Source organism: Hemiscyllium ocellatum, chromosome 46 (assembly GCF_020745735.1).
Source record: "Hemiscyllium ocellatum isolate sHemOce1 chromosome 46, sHemOce1.pat.X.cur, whole genome shotgun sequence".
Taxonomy (NCBI): Eukaryota; Metazoa; Chordata; class Chondrichthyes; order Orectolobiformes; family Hemiscylliidae; genus Hemiscyllium; species Hemiscyllium ocellatum.
In genome coordinates, this window is record NC_083446.1 from 26,903,205 (window position 1) to 26,928,468 (window position 25,264).

A 25,264-nucleotide genomic window follows, 5' to 3' on the forward strand; every position below is an offset into this window, starting at 1 on the left:
CCATCTATAGTACTCGTACTATAGTGTTTTCTGTTAATATTTGGAAAGTTGATGTCCCCCATGACAACTACCCTGTCTCTCTCACTCCTATCGAAAATCATCTTTGCTATCATTTCGTCTACATCTCTGGAACTATTCGTAATCCTGGAGAAAACTCCCAATACGGTGTCCTCTCCTTTCTAGTTCCCACCTTCAGCCCATATTACCTCAGTTGACGAGGCCGCTGACATCCTTTCTGCAACTGTAATACTGTCCTCGATCAACAAAGCCACACCTCCGCTAGTTTTACCTTCTTCTGTGTTCTTCCTGAAACATCCAAATCCTCGAATCTGCAACAACCATTCCTGTCCCTGCACTATTCATGTTTATGAAATGTCCACAACATCGAATTTCCAGGTGCCAACCCATGCTGCAGGTTCATCCACTTTATTCTGGAAGCTCCTGGCATTGACGTAGACACACTCCAAACCACATTCTTGCTTGCTGGTGCCATCTTGAGCCCCTGAAACTTGATTTTGGACCTCCCTACTCTCAACCTTTCTATACTTGAACTACAATTTTGTTTCCCATTCCCGTGCTGGATTAGTGTAAACCCACCCAGGATATTGGTACACCTCAGGTTCCGGTGAGGATCATCCTGCTTATAGATTTCTCGCCTACCCCAGAGAGAGCCCCAATTATCCAAGAATCAAAAACCTTCCCTCCTGTGACATTCTTGCAGCCACGTGTTCAAGCCTTCTCTCTCTCTCTCTCTCTCTATTCGTTGCCTCACTAGCACCAGAGCAGGGATGGGTGGAAGTGTATTATGACCATGTCGTCCAAACGAATGGATTAGAGTTTGAGCTGCAGAAAAGCAGAGACGTGGATGAGTTAATTATTTTAATGAGGTGCAAGTAGGCTGACATGATGGTGATGGGGACATGTAGTTAAAACCACATCACGAGGTGAAGGATATCACTATGTTTATGACGTGTCTGTTCAGACCCAAACAATTGCCAGGAGAAGATTGAATCAGAGGCGAGGCATTGTGTCCTGTCACGTCGTCGATTATGCCTTCCAGCTCATCTCATCCACTTCCCTCAACCCCACTCCCAAATCCCATCTCTCCAAATATGACAAGGACAGAACTTCCTTCATCACTTAAAATCCAGCAGCCTCTGTAGACATCATGTCATCCTCTGGTATTTCCGTCAGCTGCAAATGAACCCCAACAATTAAGACGTGTTTCCCTCCCACCCCTATGCATTTTCTGTAAAGATCATTGCCTCTTCCATTCCCTTACAAAGTGCACGCCACCAGCAAACCACACACCCCTCCCAGAACATTTTCATTCCAACCCGGGATTTGCAAAACATCCACCCATCCATCCGCCCTCAACTCTGTCAAAGTCCCCAAAGGATCCTTCCATGTCCATCAGAGTTTTACCTGCATTTCCACGCATGTCATTGACTGTATCAATTGCTCCCATTGCAGTCTCCTCGACATTGAGGAGATCGGATGCCTAATTACAGACATCTTCGGAAAACATCTCCGGGACACCCGTACCAAACAACGCCACTTGGCCCCTGGCTGAATAGTCAACTCTGCCTCCCACACAGCCAAGTTCATTCAGGTCCAGGGTTTCCACCACTCTCATGAACTGTCCCTTCTATCCATCTTCCATCCCACCAATCTGCTCCATCCTGCGCTGAGACCTATCTTCATTACCCCTACCTCCATCCATCTATCACACTCTCAGTTACCTTGTCCCAGCCCCACCCGCTCCCATTTGTTTCTCTACCCCCTCGGGACAAACGTCTCTTTCCCGATGAAGGCTCCTGTCCAAAACGTCGATTGTCCTGTTCATTGGTTTCTGCTTGCCCTGCTGCGCTTTTCCAGTATCACAATTTCGATTCAGTGGTGAAGCAGTGTATTGTGAGTTAAGGATTGAAGTCGGAGACCTCACTTTGCAATGATGCAATTGTAAGAAATGTCTGCTCCAACAGGACTGTATGTCAGACAAGTAAGGACAGTGCTTGACTTGGAGGGAACAGGGAGATGATCGTATTCATATCCACCTGTTTGCATGCTCGTTCTCTGTGTTGGAGGCTGGGTGCATGAAAGATTCTGACAAAATTCTGTTCAAAGTCATTGTGTTGAAAACCTCTTATCTTCAAACCATATCTTCAGACAGAATCTAGAGTCTTTTGGATCTCTCATTTTTGGATCACATCAATTTCGCAGGATATTAGAAGGGGAAGATTTGCAAATCAACCTCTCCATCATAATCTGATGACGCAACACATTTTATCGCAAATACAACTTGATCAGATTTCGAACATGAAAAGAAAAAGCCCTGGTTACAGTGGGAGATAAATCGTTTACTCATTGTGTGTGTGGACCAGGTTTTTATCTATCACACTTACACACCTCAATTGCAGTCATAGTGAGGAATGACTGTGAAAATCTGGGGATTCATTTCCCTGTCTGAGCTTAATTAGCTTGGACGCAATGATAACAGGAACAAGCCATTAACCTGCTCAGAGTGAGGGAAGGGATTAACTCTGTCTCTGACCTGCTGTGACACCTGCTCGTTCAAAATGATGAGAAACGATTTCAATGTCTGATCTGCAGAAAATGCTTTAAAACGTCCAGCGATTGGATAACTGAACAGCACGGTCATACTCTTGAGAAACGTTTCATCTCTCCGGATTTTGGATAATGTTATCAAACCTCTATGTGCTTCATCTCTGAGAAATATTTTCACATAAATAAGAGTCCATTAAGATATAAAGAGAATTGACGTCGGATCCACGTGCTCACCCGGCGTAGACACTTCTCCAATTCCAAATCTGTGGACCGTGCTGTGAAGTCCGAGCGACCGGATGGCTCATCACTTTTCTCACAGTATTAGCAGGTCTTTCTAAATGCCATGACTGCGGGAAGTGCTGCCCAAGTCTCTGAATACTGACGTGTCATCAACGTGTTCACACTGAAGAAAGACATTAATCATTATAAACTTTCCGGAGAACAGTTTACCACGAACATCATCACATTGAGGAGAGACCTATCAAATATGTAGCCTGTGGGATGTGCTCTCTAGTCTCTGTAGAACTGATTTCCCGTTGATATTTTCGAATTGTGAGAGACGTTTCAAGTGTATTTATTCCAGGAATAGGTTTTAGCGATTATCTCAACTCTCAGTACGCCATTTGATTTGCAGTTGGCAGCAAGCATTTACCTGTTCCATGTGAGAAAAACAGTTAGGTCACTCATCGACACTGCCGAGAGAGGAGAGGGATCCTACTGAGGGAAGGAATTCACTCACTTATCGACCCAACTGAGACAGCGTCGTATTTACATATCTCAACAGCAATTCAACTTTGTTGTTCTTCACATTCAGGTCTGAAATCAAAGTTGTAATATTCTAGATAACAATCACATAAATCAGCTTTGTGTTAAACACAGTATCAAAGGTCATTGGAAGGATGGGATTACAGAGTACATGAAGCATCAGCACAAGTTGTCAAGAAAAAAATCACGTCTGACAAATATATTAGAATGCTTTGAGTCGGTAATGTGCAAGTTAGACGAAGTCTAGCCTGTGGAGGTGACCAGCTTGAATTTCCCCAGGCATATGTCAAGATGCAGTTTGGCAAACTGCGAAATAAGAGTCCATGGATTGAGGCTTGGTTGACTGGCAGAAGGCAGACAGTTGGGTAAAGCGGTCTTCTCCAGGACGGCAGCCTGTACTAGTCGAGTTCAGCAGGAGTCAGTGTTGGCAACACAACTATTCACATTCAGTATGAATGATTCATTCAAAGGAACTGAGGGTGTTGTTGCACCATGTAAAGAAGACACAACGATAGGTGTAAGGATAGATCTTATTGGTGAAGTGGGCATGCTGCAGGATGACTTGAACGGGACTGAGTGCTTTGAAAAAAATAGTTGCAGTTGCGATATTTTGTGGAAAAGTGTGAGATCATATGTTTGGTGGAAGGGTAGAGGCATAGACAATTTTCTGAAAGCTGAAAGAATTCAAAGTTCAAGTTTCTCTTAAGTTTCACATGCAGTTTCAGATTGTGTTTAGGAAGGCAAATACAATGCAGGCGTTCAGTTCAAGCGAATAGGAAAGCACGGGCAGAGGGTTTAGATCTCAGTCAATAGGATGCACTGGGCAGCTGCATTTGGAACATTAGGAGTAGGCATTGGCCCCATTTCTAAGTGATCATATGTTTTGAGTGGTGGATAGGAGGTTTATAATGGCTGAGTCAGTGGTGAGTACTAATATCTTGTGGCCTCAGCAATGTTGGTTCAATATCTACTTTGGACGACTCTGTATTTGGAGCTTGCACATTCCTCCCCAGCCTAAAGATGTGTGGCTGACGTTCTTTGGTCATGTGTAATGAAGAGTTACAGGAATTGTGTAGAGGTGTGAGTTTGGGTGCGATTCCTTTCGCAGGATTAGTGGGGGCTTCTTGGTCCGAATGGACTGTTTCCACATCGTAGGTATTCCGTTAGAACAACGTTGATTGCTGAGATTTACTCCTGTCATAAGGATTTTTTTTTTAAAAATGGCAGATTCCATATAAATAGATATAAGGAGTGGCGGTGTATTCTTAAGGAGGAAATTATAAAGGTCAATCGAGGATATGAGATATCATCAGAACAAAAAGTTAAGTATGGTCTAGAGAGAATCTACAAGTAATTAAGAACTTGAGACCAAGTAGGACCACTTTATGATTAAAGGGCCCACCTTTGTCTTGAACCTCAGCAGATGGAGAGACATATAATGTTCACCGCGTCAGTTTACACCATGGAAAACGAAATAGCGGGTACAACTAAATATTGATGCTTTGAAAGTAGTTCACATTGAAAAGGGAATGGGCTGGACGATCTGTAAAATATAAAGTTGGATATATTTCTAAGATCTGATCTCCTGTATTCTGGAAAATTGTGGGAAGTTGGGGAAAGAAACCTTTGGGCCTTTTGTAAACATATTCTTATCATCTATTATTACGAGTGAGGCGCCGAATGACGGGGGGGTGGCTAATGAGGTGCCTTTGTTTAGAAAGGAATTCATGGAGAAGCCTGGGAGCGATAGACCTGTGTGTCTCGTTATGGTCGTGGGTATGTTGTTGGATGAATTCTAAATGATAGGATTTATGTGAATGTTTAGACACTTGAATGAATCGGGATAATCAGCATGGTTTTAACAAAATTGATTGAGTTTTTTGAGGAAGTGACCAAGAAGATCAATGAGGGCAAAGTGACAGACTTTGCTCAATTGAACTTTAATAAAAGCTTTGACACGTTTCCATACGGTTGATTAATTCATAAAGTCAGATCACATGAGGTTAAATGTAAGTTTTCCACTTAGATACAAAATTAGTTCAACAGCAGGATGCTGAGAATGGTGGTGGAGATTCGTTTTCAGACTGGAAGACTGTTACTAGAGTTGTCCCTTTGGCTGAGCGCATATTCTTTTTTTGCATTTAAATAAATGATTTAGTTGGTAAGATAGAAAGCATGGTAAGGAAGTTTGCTAAATTGATAGTAGATGATTGTGAAACGATTTTCTCCTCAGGTCAGTTTCTCCCTGCCCTAGCGTTTAAAAAGCGTGTGGGAGAGGAGTGGAGAAGAGCCATTCGTCCATCGTGAAGCGCACTTTTTCGGGCATCCATCTAATCTCGTCCCAGTTTGCAGCAATGAGATTCTTCCTGTGATCTTAAGTGACATAACAATGGTACTGAAGGTGACCTGGTTACGCTGTTGTAACACCTTTGAGAAACGTATTCTCATGTTCACATACAGAGGCAGTCACCAAGGCACATTCCCTGATGGCGATAGCATCCTCAGAATTATACCCACTTCATGTGCTTTACATCCACAAGTTTCTCTTGAGGAAGACGGATTTAAGTGGAATACAATGCACTTCGCAGAAAATGTGCTTCATTGCGGTCAGCCGTGATATGAAATGGAAACTGAGCTGAAATAGTACAACACGCTTCTCATGTGTAACTTTTAACAACATAAATCCTTCCAAGACAAGCCCTCTGGCTCCTGGGACCTAACAGAATAGCGACCAGCATACATTCCATACCCAACACAACGGACCCAAGGCAAAATCTAAACACTTTCACGTCACGTCGGTTCTGTTTCTGTCCTTGTCACACCTCCAGTTTCCTCTGAACGTACAGATCCAATGGTAATGAGCTGTTTGATATAAACACAGGCACATCGAGATAATAATCTTTATTTCAAAAGCAGAGCCATGCAAATGTAAGCTACAACGGCTTGCTCTCGGCTGGGTAATGAAACATCACGGTCTCATCGTCCTGATTATCATATAGACTGATTCCACAAATATGCACCGTAACAGTTATTACCAATTTCAATGTGCCAATGAATACCGTAACTGACAGAAAGATGAAGGGAGAGTAGCTTCAACACCTTCCTCGCCGAGGGACATTTTGTAAAGAATGTCCTGTTACTTCACAAACTGACCTCCTCGCAGCTGGCCATGGAATTGTCGAGCACAAAAATGACCTTTGGCCCACTAAGTCTGCACCAGTCCAGCACAATCTCCTGAACTGTTCTTATCTCATTTAGCGTCACTTGGTTCAGAGGGGCCAACACATTCAGTAATGCAAGTGTCCAATTAAATGGGTCTTTCCTGCTCTGGAGTTTTCTGCCTTATCCATCCTGACAGGCAGTTGGTTGCAGATTACTAACGTTCCTTATCAGAGTTATATGCATTTCACCTAATCCTGCGATTTGAATTTCAAACAAGAAAGCAGAGAACAAGCACTCTTCAAGTTCACTCTCGGCTCTCAATTACAGTCAGAAAAATGCTAATCTGTATGAGGAATCCACAGTGGATTGACCGCCCATCACGTCAACTATTTGGCCACAACTACAGAAGCGCGCTACTAAACTGGTCTCAAATTCTCCCTCCCTGTGGAGCTGAAGGACAAGCAATCACTGTTCGGTTTGTTTGAATTCAATCACCACACTTTCGATAGGGTTAAATGTGAGGACATGGTTGGACTATGTAATTAATCTCGATGGTTGAAATGGTCATTCAGTTAAAAAGAAAGGGAGAGATTGCAGGAGAAACGAAACAGATCTGGCAGCATCTGGGGAGAAACAAACAGAGACAACGATTCGGAGCTTCTTCAGGGGTTTCTCAGAACTCCATTTTCTCTCCCAGGTACTGCCATACCTGCCGAGTTCCTTGAGCATTTTCGTTTTTGTTTGATATTCCGAGTGTCCACAACCCATTACTAGCCATTCAGCAATACAGAAACGCATTTGTGATTCCTCGCTTGATTTGGTTTCTGTTTGGGTACATATCCCTGATCCTATGAAAGACCCGAATTTGCACAGCAAAGGAGTCGGATGGATAAGAACAGCGACCGCTCCATGTGTGAGTACACACTCTCGGTGAACAGCCAAACGAGGGGGCTAATCGCTCCACAGAGACTGGGGAGTCCCTTGTAGCAGGCCCTTGCAGGATCTCCTGAAGCAGACTGTCAGTGAATTCAAGATTCCGCCTGCCCTTCGCATAATGAAAATTCAATTGGTTTGACGTTTCCAAAATGAATCATGAATCACTCATTATGGACAATGGGAACAGTCTAATCTCACGTTTTGCAGACACATGTATGTCACCGGGAACCAGCTCTCCTAAAACCGGGACCTCCTCCCTTCGAGCCTGATGAGGAACATGTTCCTGACCTCGGTAAAAACCCGGAATTGTGCGGCCAAAAAGAAAACAGACGGTGTGAGTAAAGCTGTCGCGCTGGTCCTGGGTCGTCGGAGAACAGCAACCTATCAGTGAAGAGCCGAACACACTGACTAACATCGCCACAGAGACGGATGAGCCAACGGCGTCAATGATCCCCGATTGCAAGCTGCAGCCTGCTCTTCCCATATTGACAATCGTCCTTAATTAGCATTACTTTTTCCGAAATAAATCCTGGGAAATTCACAGTGAAGACATGGTAATAGTCTGATCTCACCATTTATAGACGCACCCATTACAAAGGAAATCAGTTATTCTTCTACAGGGCTCGTCTCACTTCCAGCCTTTCACTGTCCTGTCTGTTCCCGCGTTTTCTGATTGCCCCGGAGCTGATATGAGATTTAACTTCCTGACGTGATATCACAGATCAGTTCCCATGTTCAGAGTACCTCACTGTCAAATTACCGGCCTCCAAAAAAATGGAAAGATTTCTAAACTCTCTCTGCCCAGTCGGCCAGTTCACCCTTCATTTTCCCAAGAAATATGTATAGATTCACAAAGCTCGAGTCTGGGATTTCTGTTTTGCTTGTTGACAGTTTTCCAACTTGACAATTGGCAACATTTTCCCAGAATCTTTTCACAATCCTCTGCTTTGCACCATGTACAGAGATAAATAAACTTCCTTTTGTGGAGAGACTCCCGACTCTGAGAATATTTTGTTTGGAACAAAGAAGATTAATGGGAGATTTTTTGCGGACGTTTATAATGATGTACCTTTGAAGCAGATGTGTCATTGTCAAGCCTGATGTGTTAATCAGAGCAATTTTTTTTCGAACAGAGGTCAGAAAATAAACTGTTGGTGATCTCAACAGTTCCCTCCCACAAGGTACTAACTAATCCTGCCGACAGAGAGGAAAGTGAGGACTGCAGTTGCTGGAGATCAGAGTCGAGAGTGTGGTGATGGAAAGCACAGAAGGTCAGGCAGCATCCGAGGCGCAGGAGAATCGACGTTTTGGCCGAATGCCTGATGAAGTACCCATGTCAGAAACGTCCATTCTCCTGCTTCTTGGATGCTGCCTAACCCACTGTACCTTTCCATTGACACACTCTCCATTGCTGCAGACTGTCACACAATCCGAGCTTCCAGCCACGGAATCAGCGACACTCACTGTCATAAGTCAACCTACTGAGGACAACTGGCAATGGTGTTTCGTGTCAAGTTGATCTTCATGAATGCGTATCGTGAGTTGTCTATTTATTATAATGTTTCCTACTGTCACCACGTGTCAATTTTGTCCAAATTGTACCTGCAGATGATGGGTGTTGTGTCTATTTGTTGGTGAGTTGTTGCCAAAAGTGGCTTTCGGTATGCGTTGTCTCATAAATCTGAGTGGTTACAGGACTCTGGCTGTACGTGCCAAGATTTTTTTTAATCTATAATCTTGAGTGCTTGGTGAGTTGCGTAATGGCATGTCCTACTCGCGTTGTTCTTGGCAAGGAATTTGAGGGAATATCTATTGTTGCAAAATATTTCTGGAGGATTCAGTCAAAACACAACCAGCTGCTCCGAGTAGCAAGGCACAGCGATGACGAGGACAACAAATTCAACTGGGACAACACAGAAATAATAGGACCAGCTGCACAGAGTGCAGCCTGTGAATTTCTAGAATAACGAGACTCATTCACTGACTGCGTCAAAAAACATGTTGATCTGGACCCAGCATACTGGGACATGCAAAGAACGACAAGAACGAGCAAATGAAAGCGTGGAAGGAAATCAAACCAATTCGAAACGCTGCAGGACAGCAGCGCTTCACATGAGTTTAATCTGTCTTGAGGACATCTCCGAGAAAATGGAGGAAACGGCTGCAAACTAACTTCCCAAAATCACCGAACATACCCACACCATTTGCATCCTTCAGCGGAACTACAGATCTTTACACAAACCTTGAAACTCTGAAGCAGTCAGAAGCCACCCAACGGGAAAATGGCCTCCGGACTCCCACTTGACAACTGAGGTTACGAAACGCCACACGGTGGATGTCAGAATCATTGGTGATGTATTCACAGTTCGTTGCTCGGAGAACAGAATGAGGATGTGATCACAGGCCGTTGCTTGTAGAAAACAGTGTGGAATTGGGTTACCTTTTCGTTTCTAGTAGGAAAGAGTGGGTTTGGATTCATAGGCCAACGCTCGGGAAATATAGTGGCAATGTGGTCACACGCTATTGCTAAGGAAACTGAGTAGAGATAAGTTCACTGGCCGTTATTGGTGAAAGAGCGTGGTGATGGGTTTATAGGCGATCACGAGGGAAACAGATGGGGTGTGGGGTCACAAACAGTTGCCAATAAAACAGAGTGGGGTTAGGTTCACAGGTCTTTGCAAGGGAAGCATAATGAGGATGGGTCTACAGGCCGTTGCACGTGTCACATACGAGGAAAATATTTATTTGCCGTTGCTCCTGACAAGGAGTGGGTATCAAATTATGATACTTCCTAAGGCAATCAGAATGGGTTGGGTCCACATGCTGTTGCCAGACAATGACGTTGGGGATGCGTTCACAGGCGGCTGCTGGAAAAAAAAAGTCTGGGGATGGTTTCACAGGCAGTTTCTAAAGGACAGAGTGGTGATGTATTCACAGGTTGTTGCTCAGAGAATAGAGTGTGGGCGGATGCATACTCTATTGCTCCGGGAACAGACTGCGCATGTTTCACAGGTTGTTGCAAGAACATAGCGGGAATGGGTTCACAGGTCAACATGGTTTCGAGGAGAAAAGACTGGGGTGGCTGCATCCCTACTCCGTTCTCCGAGCAAACCCTCCCCACTCTGTTCCAGTAACAATGGCGTGTGAACACAAACCTGCTGGTATCTCATCAGGACCGAATGGGAACCCATCACTAGCAGGACAACCTAGTAATATCCTTTGAACCCATTCCCTCTGTTTACCTCGCAAAGACCTGAGAGCTCATTCCTGCTCTGTTCTCCGAGCAACACACTGTGAACTTATCACCATTGATATCTCCTCGGAATTACCTGCGAAGCCATCACAACCCAGATGTCGCAGCAATGGTCTGTTAGCGCATCCCCACTCTGTTCTCGCAACAGCCTGTGAGCACAAATGCGTGTGTAACTCCTGGCAAAGATCTTTCAACACAAACTCAGTCTGCTCTCTCAGCAACAAATGGTGAACCCAAACTCGTTGATATCCACTCAAAACGGCCTGCCAAACCATCATTCCCAAGACATCCCAGCAAAAAACAACTGTGAGCACATACACAGCCTGTTCACCCAGTAACAGCCTGTGAACGCATCACCAATATTTTCACCATTCAGAAATCTGTCATTCCATCCACCTTCTGTTCTCTGAACAATGGACTGTGGATCTAAGCCCAATCTGTTACCACAGCAATGGACTGTCGACATTTCCACAATTCATTCTCACAGCAACCGTCTGTGAATTTATCCTCACTCTGTATCCTAGCAATGGCCTGTGAACCCATCACTGCTGTGATCCCGGGTAACAGTCTGTGACGTCATCCCCACCCTATTTCCCTGGCAACGGACTGTGAACCAATTCCCACGTTGTTTTTCTCGCAGTGGGCAGAATCATACTCCACGCTGCCTTCGTATCAATGAGCTGTGAATCCATCCTCAATCTGTTTTCCAATTAACGGCCGGCGGACACATTGCCAGACTGTTCAGCAAACAACGGCTTGTGACTCCATCCTCATTCTGTAATCCTAAAGAAACAGTGCGGCGACAGGACCGCAGGCTGCTGATAGATGATCAGAGTTTGACCAGTTTTAGGATGTTTGTTAGGAGAACATGGTATCGATATTTTCACAGACCTTTGTCAGGAGAACAGTTGGGGAATGGAATGACAGTCAATCACGAGGTGAAATGATTTGTAATGGGCTCATGGACCATTGCTAGGAGAAGAGAGTGGGGATCGTTTGATGTGCCAGTGCTGCGAGAATAGAGGTTGGATGTGTTTAAAGGACATTTCGAGGAGAAAACATTGAAGATACATTCACAGGCAGTTGATAGGAGAATAAAATGAGGATGGGTTCACAGAGTGTTGCCATGAGATTTTCGTGCAGACGTGTTCGCACTCCATTGCATCGGGTACAGTTTGGGTTCATAGGAGGCTGATTGGTGATTTAACTCTGTATGAGTTTGTCAGATCTTTGCTATATTTTTCCACTAATGATGGGTTCACATGCTGTTCTGAGGGAATACCAGCGGCTTGGGTTCACAAATCTTTGCTCCGGGACCAGACGGGTTGGGGGGGGGGGGGAGGAGGAGGTAGATTCACAGGTAGTTGCCCCGTTAACAGATTGTGAATAGGTTCACAGTCTGTTGCTAAAGTAACAGAGTCTTGATGGGTTCACAGATCATTCCTGAGAAAACAGGGCGTAGGTGGTTTCACACACTGATGTGATGTGAACAGTGTGGGCATCGTTCACAAGTTGTTGCCAGGAGAACAGAATTGGTTTGGGTCAATGGATTAACATATTTGGGATGGTTCTACAAGCTGTTGAAAGGGAAAGCGTGAGTTTACGATCACAGGCCGTTCCGAGGAGAACTGAGTGAGAGTGACTGAAAGTCATTGCTGGCGACACGGCGTGGGGATGGGTGCACGCATTGCTGCTCGTTAAGGAGAGTTCGGATGGTGCTATGAGCCATTGCTAGGGGACTAGAGTGGGAATGGGTTTGCAGGCCATTGCTACAATAGCTGGGGTTAGTTTCGCAGACTGTTGCTATGAGACTAGAGTGGGCTTATAGGCCTTTAATAGAATGTGTATGTATTCATAAGCCATTATTATGGGAAAAGGGTAGCGATGTGTTCACAAATTACTGACAGGGGAACCGAGTCTACATGCGTTCACAGGATGTTGTTAGGGACAGTGTAGGGATAGGATCACAGAATATTACTAGAAAAACAAAACAAGTATGTTTTCAATGGCCCTTGCCCAGCAAACAGTTTGAGGATGAGTTCACAGGTCGTTACATGGAGAACAGAGTCGGGATTTGTGAGGGTGGTTGTTCGTGGAACAGAGTTATGATGGGTTCAAATTCATTGCAGGAAAACAGAGTGGGGATCAGGTCACAGACCGTTTCTCGGGAAGAGAGTGGAGATGGTTTCACAAACTGATGCTAGGAGAAAAGATTGATGTTTGGCTCACTGGGTGTCACTAAGGGAACCGTGTGTGGATGCTTTTTGAGCCACTGCGAGGCCAACAGTCTGAGGATGAGTTCAAAAGTTCCTGCTCATATATCTCGCTGATGATGGGTCCACAGGCCGCTCCGAGGTGATATCACCAGGGTGAGAGTCACAGGTTGTTGGTACGAGAAAAGACTGGGGTGGTTTCACAGGCTATTGCAAGTGTAAGAGAGTAGGGACGTGTTCCCAGGCTGGTCCTCGGATAACAGAGTGGCAATTGGTTCACAGGCCATTGCTTGGAGAACACAATCGGGATATTTTCACAGGCTGTTGCTTGGAGTCGAGTGTGGCGATGGACTTACAGGCCGTTGGTAGGAGATCCAAGTGTGGATGCTTCAATATGCCGATGCTAGCAGTACAGAATGTAGAGTGGTTGAAAAGCATTTGGATCTTAAGTTTTATAGTTTGAGTCCAAATCTGCTGGTAGAACCTGCTGGAACTCTACATCATCAGATTTTAATTGCAATATGTGAGGTGCTTGTTCAATTTCATATTTTCTAATGGAATTCGAAAGGCGGGTTCGTTTAAGATTACGTTTATTGCAGTTTTAGTATTGGTCCAGCATAATTTCTCCAGAGTGAGCAATCTATTGGTGTTCCACACGTCTCCCACTCTCTCCCAGCCCCCGTTCCAGCTCAGGGTGTGGGGGAAGGGAGGCATTGTGAAAAGGCTTTTCCCTTCAATCCCCTCCTCTGCTTGAGAGAGGAGGTCATTGAAATCTACATATTACAGAATGGGATAGGCAGGTTGGATGCAGGGAAGACGCTACCGTCTGGTTGGAAGTCTTGTAGAGGTGGCGTGAGAGAAAGAGTGATGCCATTGAGAAAATAGAATATATAAAACAAAGTACTGCTGCTGCTGAAATTCTGGAACAACAATAAAAAATGTTGGTCAAACTATGTGGCATGCTTAATTACAAGGCAGGTTTAACTTTTGTAATCCAGGGACCCTTCTCTGTTAACCAAGAGGGAGATAAGTCACAGAGTCATAGTTGTACAGCAATGACACTAACCCATCGATCTAACTCATCTACACCGAACTGTTGGGGTGTAACGACCAAATGATTCACTTAGAACCCAGTCGGTCACTTTCAGCATCAAAGACTTTATTGCAGTTACACCTTTGAGAAGAAACCCTCTGTGAATCTGAGGAGTTGTCCTTCAACAAAGGAAAATATCATTTTTGTTTCATCCCACCTATGGAGTATGTTGAAAACTGAGAAGTTTAACTCCAACATAACAAGGTTTACATTTCCGAGGGCAGGTGAAAATCGGATTGAAGCAGACATGATACACATTTGTGGCAAACCGGCTGTTGCTCAGATCTTGGAATGAAAACCTAAGGAAAAGCTTGCCATTAAGTAGAGTAACAGAATGCACCGGCTTTTTGCGGTTTTGGCGACGATGAAGTGAAATATAAATTTAAATCGAATAAAGGATCTTATCTTTCAGGCATGTAGTTGAAATATAAGAAGAAATGAAGCCGGATATCTGTCAAAATCGCAGTCGTTTTCCTTATTTCTTATGAACCTAAATTGGCGTAGCTTGCAGGATTACAAGAATGAGTGTTGGAACACTAAAAATTCACCACACTCTATGGGTGCTGAAGCAAATTTAATTCAAATGCCCTCAGGTTGAGGGAAAATCCAGACATATTTGTCTGTAGCAATCTGTAATCTGTCCATGATCTCCCACTTGACGCCATATTTCTCACAGATATTTGTAGCTGTTGGAGAAAGCAATAACTCTTCACCGCCCCCTCTCCTGGCGAACTATATGATGCGCCTTTTACTTGATACACATTGATGAGTGGAACGTGCCGTGTGGTCTCTTAACTGACGTCTACAATCAGTAGAAAGCGAGAGAGCAAACTCTGGCCTATGGCACATTAATCAATGTGAATATCCACAAATATTGTCTAAGTCCAAATTACATTAGCAGTAAAACGAGGACAGGCTCCAAACCGATGTGTGTGAAGGCATTTCTCCAAATATTATGTCATGCATTGAACGACAATTTGATTTTAGACAACTATGTCAAAAATCCATGAGACGTATGTAACCTCCAAGCACCAATGGTCATTGGATGATATCTTTTATATTATTATTCATTTTTAGAAATTGGGCATCTTTGCCTGGGAATATTCACTCCTCCCTATCTGCACTTGAGATGGTGGTGGTGACGCTTCTTTGCGAATTTCTGCAGTCAGCTGGATGTGTGTTGACCCACAATGCCGGTAGCGAAGCAAGTCCATTATTTTATTCCAACGACTGTGATGGAATAGCGGCTTATTTTTAATTCAGTGTGGTGAAATACATGGAGGTGAACTTGCAGGTAGTGGGGCTCTCAAGTAACTGCTGCCTTTGCCCTTCTCCATGCAAGATGGCATGTGTTTAGGAGCATCGTTGGTGATCTTCAACACTGCATCTTGAAGATAGTAATACTGCTGCCAAACAACGTGAGTGTGAAGTGATTGAATGTTTGTCGATCAAAGCGGTTCACTTTCTGCTGTTTGCTGTCAAATTCCATGAGGGTTGTTGGAGCTGCACCCATCCAGGAAATTGCAAGTTATTCCATCAAACATCTCTTGTGCATTGTAGATGTTGGATCGACGTTGAGATGTCTGGAGGTGAGTTAGCCTCCGCAATATCCCTAGTCTCTGACCAGGTCTTGCAGCCACAGTGTTTACGTGGTGAGTCCAGGAATACTTCTGATCAATGGTAACCCAACAGTTGGTGATTCAGTGATGGTAATACTGTTGAATGTGACGGCGCGGTGCTGAGACTGTCTCTTCCTGGTGATGGTCATTGCCAGGCATTTGTTTGGCGCCAATGTTCTTTGCCAATTGTCGGCCCAAGCCTGGATATTGTCCGGATCGTGTTGCATTTGAGCACAGAATGCTTCAGTATCTGAGGATTTGGGAATGGTGCTAAACAGTGTGCTGTCATTGGAGAAAACCCCACTTTCGACCTTATGATAGAGGGAAGGTTGTTGATGAGGCAGTTGAAGATTGTTTTGCCTTTGTCACTACCCCGAGGAACTCCTACAGATATGTCTTGGAGCTGAGATGAGTGTCGTTGTACAATCACCACCATCTTCCTTTTTGCCGGGTATGGCAGGTACGAAAGCTATTAAATGTATTTGGGTTCAATTCAACATAAAAAATGCATTCGCTGGTCAATACGTGTAATGCTACAAATGAGACAACGACAAGAAATAAAAACCAAATCGCATTGTGATTAAGAAACGAATAGTTTCAAAGAATAATGGAAAGGTTTTGTGAAGAACCTAAATTATAAGACAAACATTGACATTAAAGGCAAAAAGTTCTAGTCAAACCAAGTTCTTCACCATTACCATATTTGAGTATTTCCCGAGCTACTGACTCTGACGCACACTAAGGGCCTGATCATGTGCGGGTCCTGCGGAGTGGGGTCAACGAATCTGGTTCATCTGAAGCAGAGGACCAATCATTTAACCAATGGACTTCACAGGGGAGGACCAAAAGGAGGGAATGACGTGAAGGACGAGAAGGGTGCAATTAAATGCGAACATACAAAATGGGCAAACCATATTTCTCCCAACCACAAATTGGAGGAAAGACGGTCCCTCCTCCGGATGAAATGAGATAATACAGAATAGAAGTCACAGTGCGGAAAAAGAAGAGCTGAAATGTCAATTAATGTTTGTCAGGGAGAAAATCAAAAGCACCAAAGGAGCCAGGAGAAATCTAAAGAAATCCCACGTGAAAATAGTCCAGATCCCCATCCGATCCCTCCTGACTTCACCATCCAGGAGCTTCGTTGCAGACCACAGTGCCCGTCACAAAGCATTTGGAATTCGAAATAAGAAAGATAGACAGAGTGAGAGTGAGGGAGAGAGACAGACAGACAGAAAGACAGAGAGAGGACTGAATCCTCGACGGAATCCAGCGGTAACAAGAAGCGCGGTTTAGTCCCGTTACAAACTAAGCAACACAAATCTTGATAACAGCAAGACAAAAAACAGAGAGAGTGAGTGAGAGAGAGATAGAAAGAGAAAGAGAGACACAGAGAGAGAGAGAGAGAGAGAGAGAGAGAGAGAAACACCTCTAAGGCATGCGTTCCTGAACAAAGTCTTCACACATTTATCTCATTCCAGGAGGAAACATAGAAACATAGAAGATAGGAGTAGGAGGAGGAGTTTCGTCATTTCGAGCGTGTTCCACCATTTATCATGATCATGCGTGCTGACCCAACTCAGAAACTGAATCCTGCTTTCTACCCAGAACCGTTGAGCTCATTCACATCAATTTCCATGTTTCCCCAAGTCTGAATGTATGCAATGTCTTGGCATTCGATGTGTTGACATCCTATGGGAATGAATTCCACAGATTCATCACTCTTTCGATAAAGATATACCTCCTCATCGCCTCCAAAATGGTCTACCGTGGATCCTCAATCTGTGACTCCTCGGTATGTACAAACCCACCGACCAAAACATGCCCCATGCATTTGCCCTGCCCACCCTTGTTAGAATTGTGTAAGTCGCAGTGAGATTCACCCCTCAAACATCTGAACTCCAGCGAAAACAATCTTAACCTCTTCAATTTCCACCGATAGTTTAGTCCCGCCATCATCTGAATCAGCCTGAAATCTTCGCTGTACTGCCTTGAAAGGAAGAACATCCTTCCATAGAAAAGTACATCAAATCTGCACACAATGTTCGAGTGTGTCCTCGCCAATGCCCTGTATAACTGCAACAAAACATTCCTGCTCCTGTACTCGAAACATTTCACAGTGAATACCAGTTGTCTCATTTACCTCCTGATACACCTGCGTGCTTACTTTCAGCGATGATTGAGCAAAGACTCCTAGATCGCACTCTACACTCAAATTTTCCAATTTGCAGCGAATTGGGAAAGAACCTTAATCCTTGTTTTTGATTCTAACCTTCAATTGCATGTGCCATTGATTTGCCCACTCAACCAATTTGTCCAAATCATACCGAAGTATCTCTGCATCCTCATCACAGTTCACACTCCCGCAAAGAGGTAATTATGTAATCATGTGCAGGAGTTTTGACTCCGATTCATGAACCATTATTAAGGGATCAATTGTGTTTGAACTAGAATGGATGGATGCTTCTGTTTTTTCTGTTAAGACCACGAGGCTCTGGAAACGTTCACAGACTTCTCAGCAACCAATCAAGATGTCTGTAAACAATGCATATCAGCATTGGATACTACAGTGAAAATACTAAATATATTGCATGTCTGGAATTTCAATGCATAAAAGCTTTCGAGTGCCATTGAGGGAGTAAATGGAATTTTGAATTTGCTGAAATGTACCTCGAGATATATCAAATATATCGAATGCACTTTCAAGTAACTGAATGGCCTGAAGATGGAAACAGTCATCTGAACCAGATGGACCGCACCCCAGAGTTGTAATGAGGAGAACTGAAGAGATAATGGAGCCGTTAGTGGTGATGTTTCCGGAAACACTGGAATCATAAAGAGTCTCAGCAGACTGAAAATTTGTTAAAGTGATACCCCTGTTTAAAAAGAGAATAAGTCTAAAGAAGTAACATTACAGATCGATTAGCCTCACCTCAGTTGTGGGAAAGATCCTGGTAACGATTGTGAAAGATGTGATTTCGGAATACTTGCAAATGAATAATAAAATGGTGCAAAGTCGGTATGGCTTCATGAGTGGAGTTCATTCCAGCGTTCTTTGAGGAAGAAACGAGCAGGGAGTGCCAATAGATGCTATTGACGTGGATGTCAAGAATGTCTCTGATACAGCGGTTACAGGAGGTTACTTAAGAAGGTCCATGTTTTCAGAGGCAATGTGCTAGCATGAGCTGACTCTTGACACTCTTGCATAAAGCAAAGAGGAGTTATAAAAAGGTATTTCTCAGAATGTCAGACGGTGACAAGTGGCATTCTGCAAGGCTCAACGATCGGACCACAAATCTTTAAATCTTCCTTTGCAAATCAAGATGTAAAAACTGATAAGCCGGGTTGAGGGACAAGTAGCATTGACGAGACAGGGAGGCTGAAGAGCGATTTTGACAAGTTAGGTGAGTGGGCAAGGTAGAGCTAGAGACAAATTGAGTACAACATAGGAAAGTGTTAGGTCACGCACTTTTGTTGTAAGAGGCATGGGTGATTTTTTAAATGGGCATAATATTCAAAAGTCTGATGTGCAAATAGACTTGCGAGTTCCAGAATATGATTCTCTCAAGGTAAACTTGGAGATTGAGTCAGAAGCTAGAAACGCAAATGCAATTATAGCATTTACTTCAAGTGAACCTGAACATAAAAGCAGGGATGTACTGCTGAGAATTTACAAGGCTCTGGTCAGACTACGTTTGAATTTGCTGTGCACAGTTTTGGGCCCCACATCTCAGGAAGGTGCACTGGCCCTGGAGTGTGTTCAGAGGACGTTCACTAGAATGGGCCCAGGAGTGAAATGCTGTAAAAATGTGGAACGTTTGAACACTCTGGGTTTAGCAGTATGAGGGGAGAACTAATTGAAACTGAAGGGAAATTGAAACTAGAGAATACTGAATAGCCTGGACAAAGTAGATGTCAAGAAGATGCGTCCATTGTTTGGAGAGATGAGGATTGACGAGCATTCCATTAGAGTCAAAGGAATACTTTTTAAGACAGATAAATAGAAACTTCTTCAGCCAGACAGGCGTGCATCCATGGAATTGAATGCCACATAAGGCTTTGAAGGCCCGGTCATTGTATAAATTTAATAGCGCGATCTATAGTTTCTGGAATATCAAGGAGATCAAATGTTACAGGGAGAAAGATGTAGAATGGGGTTGCAAAACTTATCAAACATATTTGAATAGTGGAGCAGGCTCGATGGGATGAATAGCCTAATTTCTGCTCATATGTTTTGTGTTTTTATGTTCTTTAAAATATCTTAGAGAAAGATGTGTCATCTTAGAGAAATAGCAAAATACTATGTGGTTTCATTAAATGAAATAGCAACGTTAGACTTTGTTTCAAAATATTGTAAGGATGAAAATTTGCGCTCAGCTGTAAGGTTCGTTTTCCGACGTGTCAAAACGATATGTGCTATCCTTATCAGGGAGCCTTGGGTGAAGCTCAGATTTTACGTTCATTAGATGTATTGATCATGAGCCATTAACGTTTTCCAAGAAATCTAAGAACAAAAAAAAAACAGACCGTTGAGATGGAGCTTATGTTGAGATTACTTACAATGTGGAAACAGGCCCTTCGGCCCAACAAGTCCACAGTGACCCTCCAAAGAGCAACTCACCCAGAACCATTCCCCTACATTTACCCCTTCACCTAACACTACGGGAAATTTAGCATGGCCAATCCACCCTAACCTGCACGTCTTTGGTCTGTGGGAGGAAACCCACGCAGACACAGGGAGAATGTGCAAACTCCACACAGACAGTTGCCAGAGGTGGGAATTGGACGTGGGCCTCTAGCGCTGTGAGGCAACAGTGCTAATCACTGGGCCACTGTGCCAGCAATTTAATTTGAAGATTATCCATGTGGCAGGGCTAGAAAAAGCAACTGTTAATTAATTGTCGACACTTACGTGAAAAACGGAGGAGTTTGATGGCAGGAGTAGACAAATTGAAGTTAAACGTCGTAGCGCATGTTTGCAAGTTTACAGTCAATGTAAGGTGCACCCAATGTGCCCTCCTCTACATTGGGGAGACAGGCTGCCTACTTGCGGAACATTGCAGAGAATAACTCTGGGACACCCGCACCAACCAACCCAACCGCCCCGTGGGTGAATACTTTAACTCCACCTCCCACTCCGCCAAGGACATGCAGGTCCTTGGCCTCCTCCATTGCCAGACCATGGCAACACAACGCCTGTAGAAAGAGCGCCTCATCTTCCGCCTATGAACCCTCCAACCACAAGGGATGAATGTAGATTTCTCCAGCTTCCTCATTTCCCCTCCCCCACCTTATCTCTGTCCCAACCCTCGTCTGAGCATAGCCTTCTTGACCTGCAACCTTCTTCCCGACATCTCTGTCCTCACCCCCTCTCTGGCTTATCACCCTCACCTTAACCTCCTTCCACCTATCACATTCTCAACGCCCCCTCCCAAATCCCTCCTCCCTACCTTTTATCTGAGCCTGTTGGCACACCTTCCTCATTCCTGACGAAGGGCTTATGCGCGAAACGTCGATTTTCCTGCTTCTTGGATGCTGCCTGACCTGCTGCGCTTTTCGAGAGCAACACATTTTTCAGCTTCATTAATGTAAAGTATATGTACTGTATCAACAGAGTAAGAGTACAGCTTTTCAAAATGAAACCATATTTGTATATAAATTAATGTATTGTTTCCGGATTGAGAGGAAAAGAAGCTTCTCCTTGGGCAACTTTATTCTACCTTCCTTCTTTTTTCAAGAACGGTCATAGTTGCAGAAATGCTGCAAAGTCTGTAAATAGCTATTTTAATGGTTCTGGGAAATTTCCAGTTGGTCCCCGGATCAAACATTTTCTAGGTTATTTCAGCAGGCAGCCAGATGCTGCTAGTAGCAGAGAAGCACCTCCGGTGGACCAAAAAAAAAATCGATGCTTTAATAGTGTTTGCCTCGAATTCCTCTCCGTGATTTCTGATGCCCGTAAGAAACTGTGCTTGAATCTACCTTTTGCCAAAGTGTATGTTTAAGGAATATTCTGGCCAACAGCACGTTCCTTATAGTGTTGTATTGAATCAGTTAGGTATTCAAATCAAATAAGTTATCAGAAATTTTGTTTTTGTTTGTTCTTTTTTCAACATTAGTGTTGAAATAAATTCTTTGTTGACTCATTGCAGAATGCCTTTGGCATATTAGCATGCTGCATATAAACGTCACTATCTTCGGTATCCTTCTCCTGTTTACATAATGATGCAAAGTACAGATTTAGGATCTTGCCCATATCATTTGCGTCCAAACCCTAGTTCCTTTCTTTATGCTTGATCTTCTTCCTCGTTGTCCTTTTATTTTAAATGTACAGACAGAATGTCTTGTGATTCTCTTGTCAACTTATTTTCATGGCCCCTTTGTACTGTCCATATCCCAGCTTGAGTTCTTTCCTGCTTTCTCCATTTGCCTCATGAGCACTATCCGAATTTAGCCTGCAACATTTTATGAAAATGCATATTATCCCTTTTGACTGAATTCACAATTGCATCGTTATCCAGGAGTCAATTACTTTGCCAAACCTTTTCTTTCCTCTTTACTGGGCTTGATCTCTGATCAGCAGGTATTTCAACAACTCTCACAAGTAAAATGTAATCTTGCCTCATCACAACTTCTCCCAGGTAACACTCACCAGCACCTGTCTAATACTGGCAAAATTTGCCCACACTCAATTTTGGATCTTGCCGCAAGGTCCTGCCAGAGCTACCCTTCTTCATAGCTACCTTTAAAATTAAGACGTTGTGCTCAATGTTTCAAAATTGCTCTCCCACTGAATGGCCAGTCACTTGGTCAGGCTCATTAGCAAATATAAGGTCCAGTATGGCTCGTTCTTTCGTTGGAATATCTGCATCATGTTTCAAGAAACCATTTTGCATGCACTTAACACATTCCTCCCCACCTTGGCCTTTTACTCTTCTGGAGTCCTCGTTTACAGAGATGAAGTTCAATTCACCCACTATTGCAACACACTTTTTATTGCCACTTTCAATAATCTAATGATATAGTTGTTCATTAATGTCACGATGTGTGTTGGAAGAATCAAATTAGTGTGATTGCACCCATCCTGTTATTGAGATTTGCTCGTATTTCCTCATTGGTTGAAATTTCTTGTATGTCCTATCTCAGTGTAGATGAGACGTTATGCTGATTAGTAGTGAACTCCTCCACATCATGCACTCTTGTAATCATCGAGTCCGAAGTATGGAGACAGGCTCTTTGGACCAAAATAGTCCACACCGAATCAAAATGCAGTTCACGCTAGTCCCATCTCCCGACAATTGGCCAATTTCCTTCTAATCCTTCCTACTCTATGTTCTTGCCCAAAATCGTTTTTAAATCGTATCAATGTCCTTACCAGAAACTCTTGCTTTGACAGTTCATTTCCTGTGTGAACCACCCTCAGTCTTTAAAAAAAAACTGCCCCTCAAACTCTCTTTTGTGCCTTCCCCTTCGCCCTCGATTCCCCAATCCTCAGTTAATAAAAAATCACTGAGTGCATTGATCCTGCCCGTGTGTATCTTGATTTTACGCAACTCTAAAAGGTCTGCCCTCACTCCCAAATGTTCTAGAAGTAACTGATCGGCCTTGTCCAGGCTCTCCCTAAAAGCCACACGATTGACTCCAAGCTACAGCCTTTTTTTCTGCACAGTTTTCCAGTTTAACAAGATCTTTCCTATCCAGACTGAACACAATGCTCCAAGCGCGGATTTACCAACGTTCTGTACAACTACAACATAACTTGCCAATGTCTATACTCAATGTCCTCCCTCCTGAATCGAAAAGTACGGCCCTGGAAAATCATAGCAGGTCAAGCAGCATCCGAGAAGCGAGAGAATTGATATTTCTGTTAAAAGCTCTTCATCAGGAATTCCTTTCCCTTTAAAAAATATTCCTTTTCCTTCGATGCTGCCTGACTTACTTTGTTTTTCCAACATCAACTTTCGACACCGACTCTCAGTCATCTGCAGTACTCACTTTCTGTCAGATCTGGCTCATGAATGCCAGTGTGCCAAAAACCTTCCTCACTAACCTGTCTACCTGTGACTCACTTTCGTAGAATTATGAAACTGAACTCCAAGGTCCCACTCTCTCACTACACTCCTGAAGCGCCTACCATTCATTATGAAACTCTCCAAAATGTAAGACCTCACACTTATCCAATTAAACTCAATTTGCCATTTAATCGCCCACTTCCACAACTGATCAACTTCCTGATGCAACTTTTGATAACCTTCCGCACTGCCCACATTATCAGCTATTTAGCGCCATCTACTGACTTGCTAATCATGCCTCATACTTTTTCGTCTAAATCATCGATATGTTTGAGGAGTAGTCATCTCCCAGCAACGAAACTTGAGGCACTCCACAAATCACTGGTTTCCAATACGACAAGTTTTCTTCCATTATTATACTCTGCTACCTACCATCAAACCAAGTTTGTATCCAATTTGCCAGCTTTCCCGAGCTTCCCTGCGATCTAATCTTCCAAAGCAACCTACCACGTGGAAACGTAACAAAGAACTGACTGAAATCCAAACAGACGATGTCTTCAGCCCTGCCCTCATCAAACTTCCTGATCACTTCAGCAAAGTTTTCGAACAACTTGGTGAGGCATGATCTCTCACATAAAAAACATGCTGAGTATTCGACATCAAGCTCTCTTTTTCCAAGTGCATGTATATCTTATTTCTCAGAATCCTCTCAAGTAACGTAACTACCACAAAAGTAAGATTTATTCCTCGGTCCTTTGTATTCTGGGGTAATCTTCTTCTCTGTTAATTCTACTTTCAACGTTTATGTCATCTCCAAACATAGTAAGCATATCTCCTAATTTCATATCCACATCATTTACGTAAATCGTGAAAGCAGTAGAGCAAAGCACTGATCCTTGTGGTACACTGGAGGAAAAAAGGCAAATTGATTGATGATGTGGTACGTGCATCAATCGAAGAAACAAACAAGCACAGCAATCTGACCTCGCAGCGAACTGACACAGCTGACGGCCTCGGCTACTAGCTTTCAAGTATCTCTGGAAATCGGAGTTCGTCTGAGCAGAAGCAAAAATGTGTTTTGAATTAGGTTTTATTTATGGAGGACAGTTGAGACATTGGCGGTGTGCGGTCACTTCGTAACAGTATTCAATGCCGCCATTTGGTGTATCGTCAACCTGTGCCATTTTTCAGTAGATGGTGGAGAGCAAAATATAAAGTCTACCGCAGGGATAACATACTAATAACAGGTAAGATCATTAAAAAGTACTTAGAGGTCTTGGACAGTCATTAGATATTCACCCTCGACATGAACACGCTTTAGAAGGGAATATGTGTGGTCTCGTCAACCCAAGTGGCCTATTTGGGTTACAAAGTTGACAACACCGAGTTACACTCTTTGGAAGATAAACTGATGGTGATTATGGACGATAATGTGACATTTGGGTAATTAAATTAATGGAGCAATACATAAACACATGTGAGAGATGAGAACAGATGAGCACAGGCTGAAAATAATGGTAGCACAATATGATAGGTTCGACAAATCAAGTGATAAATGAGCAAATTTTGAAGATAATTGTGGCATAATGAGTTTGGTTAAACAATTGTGAGAGAAGATGATTAGTTTAGAAAGACAACTCACGCTA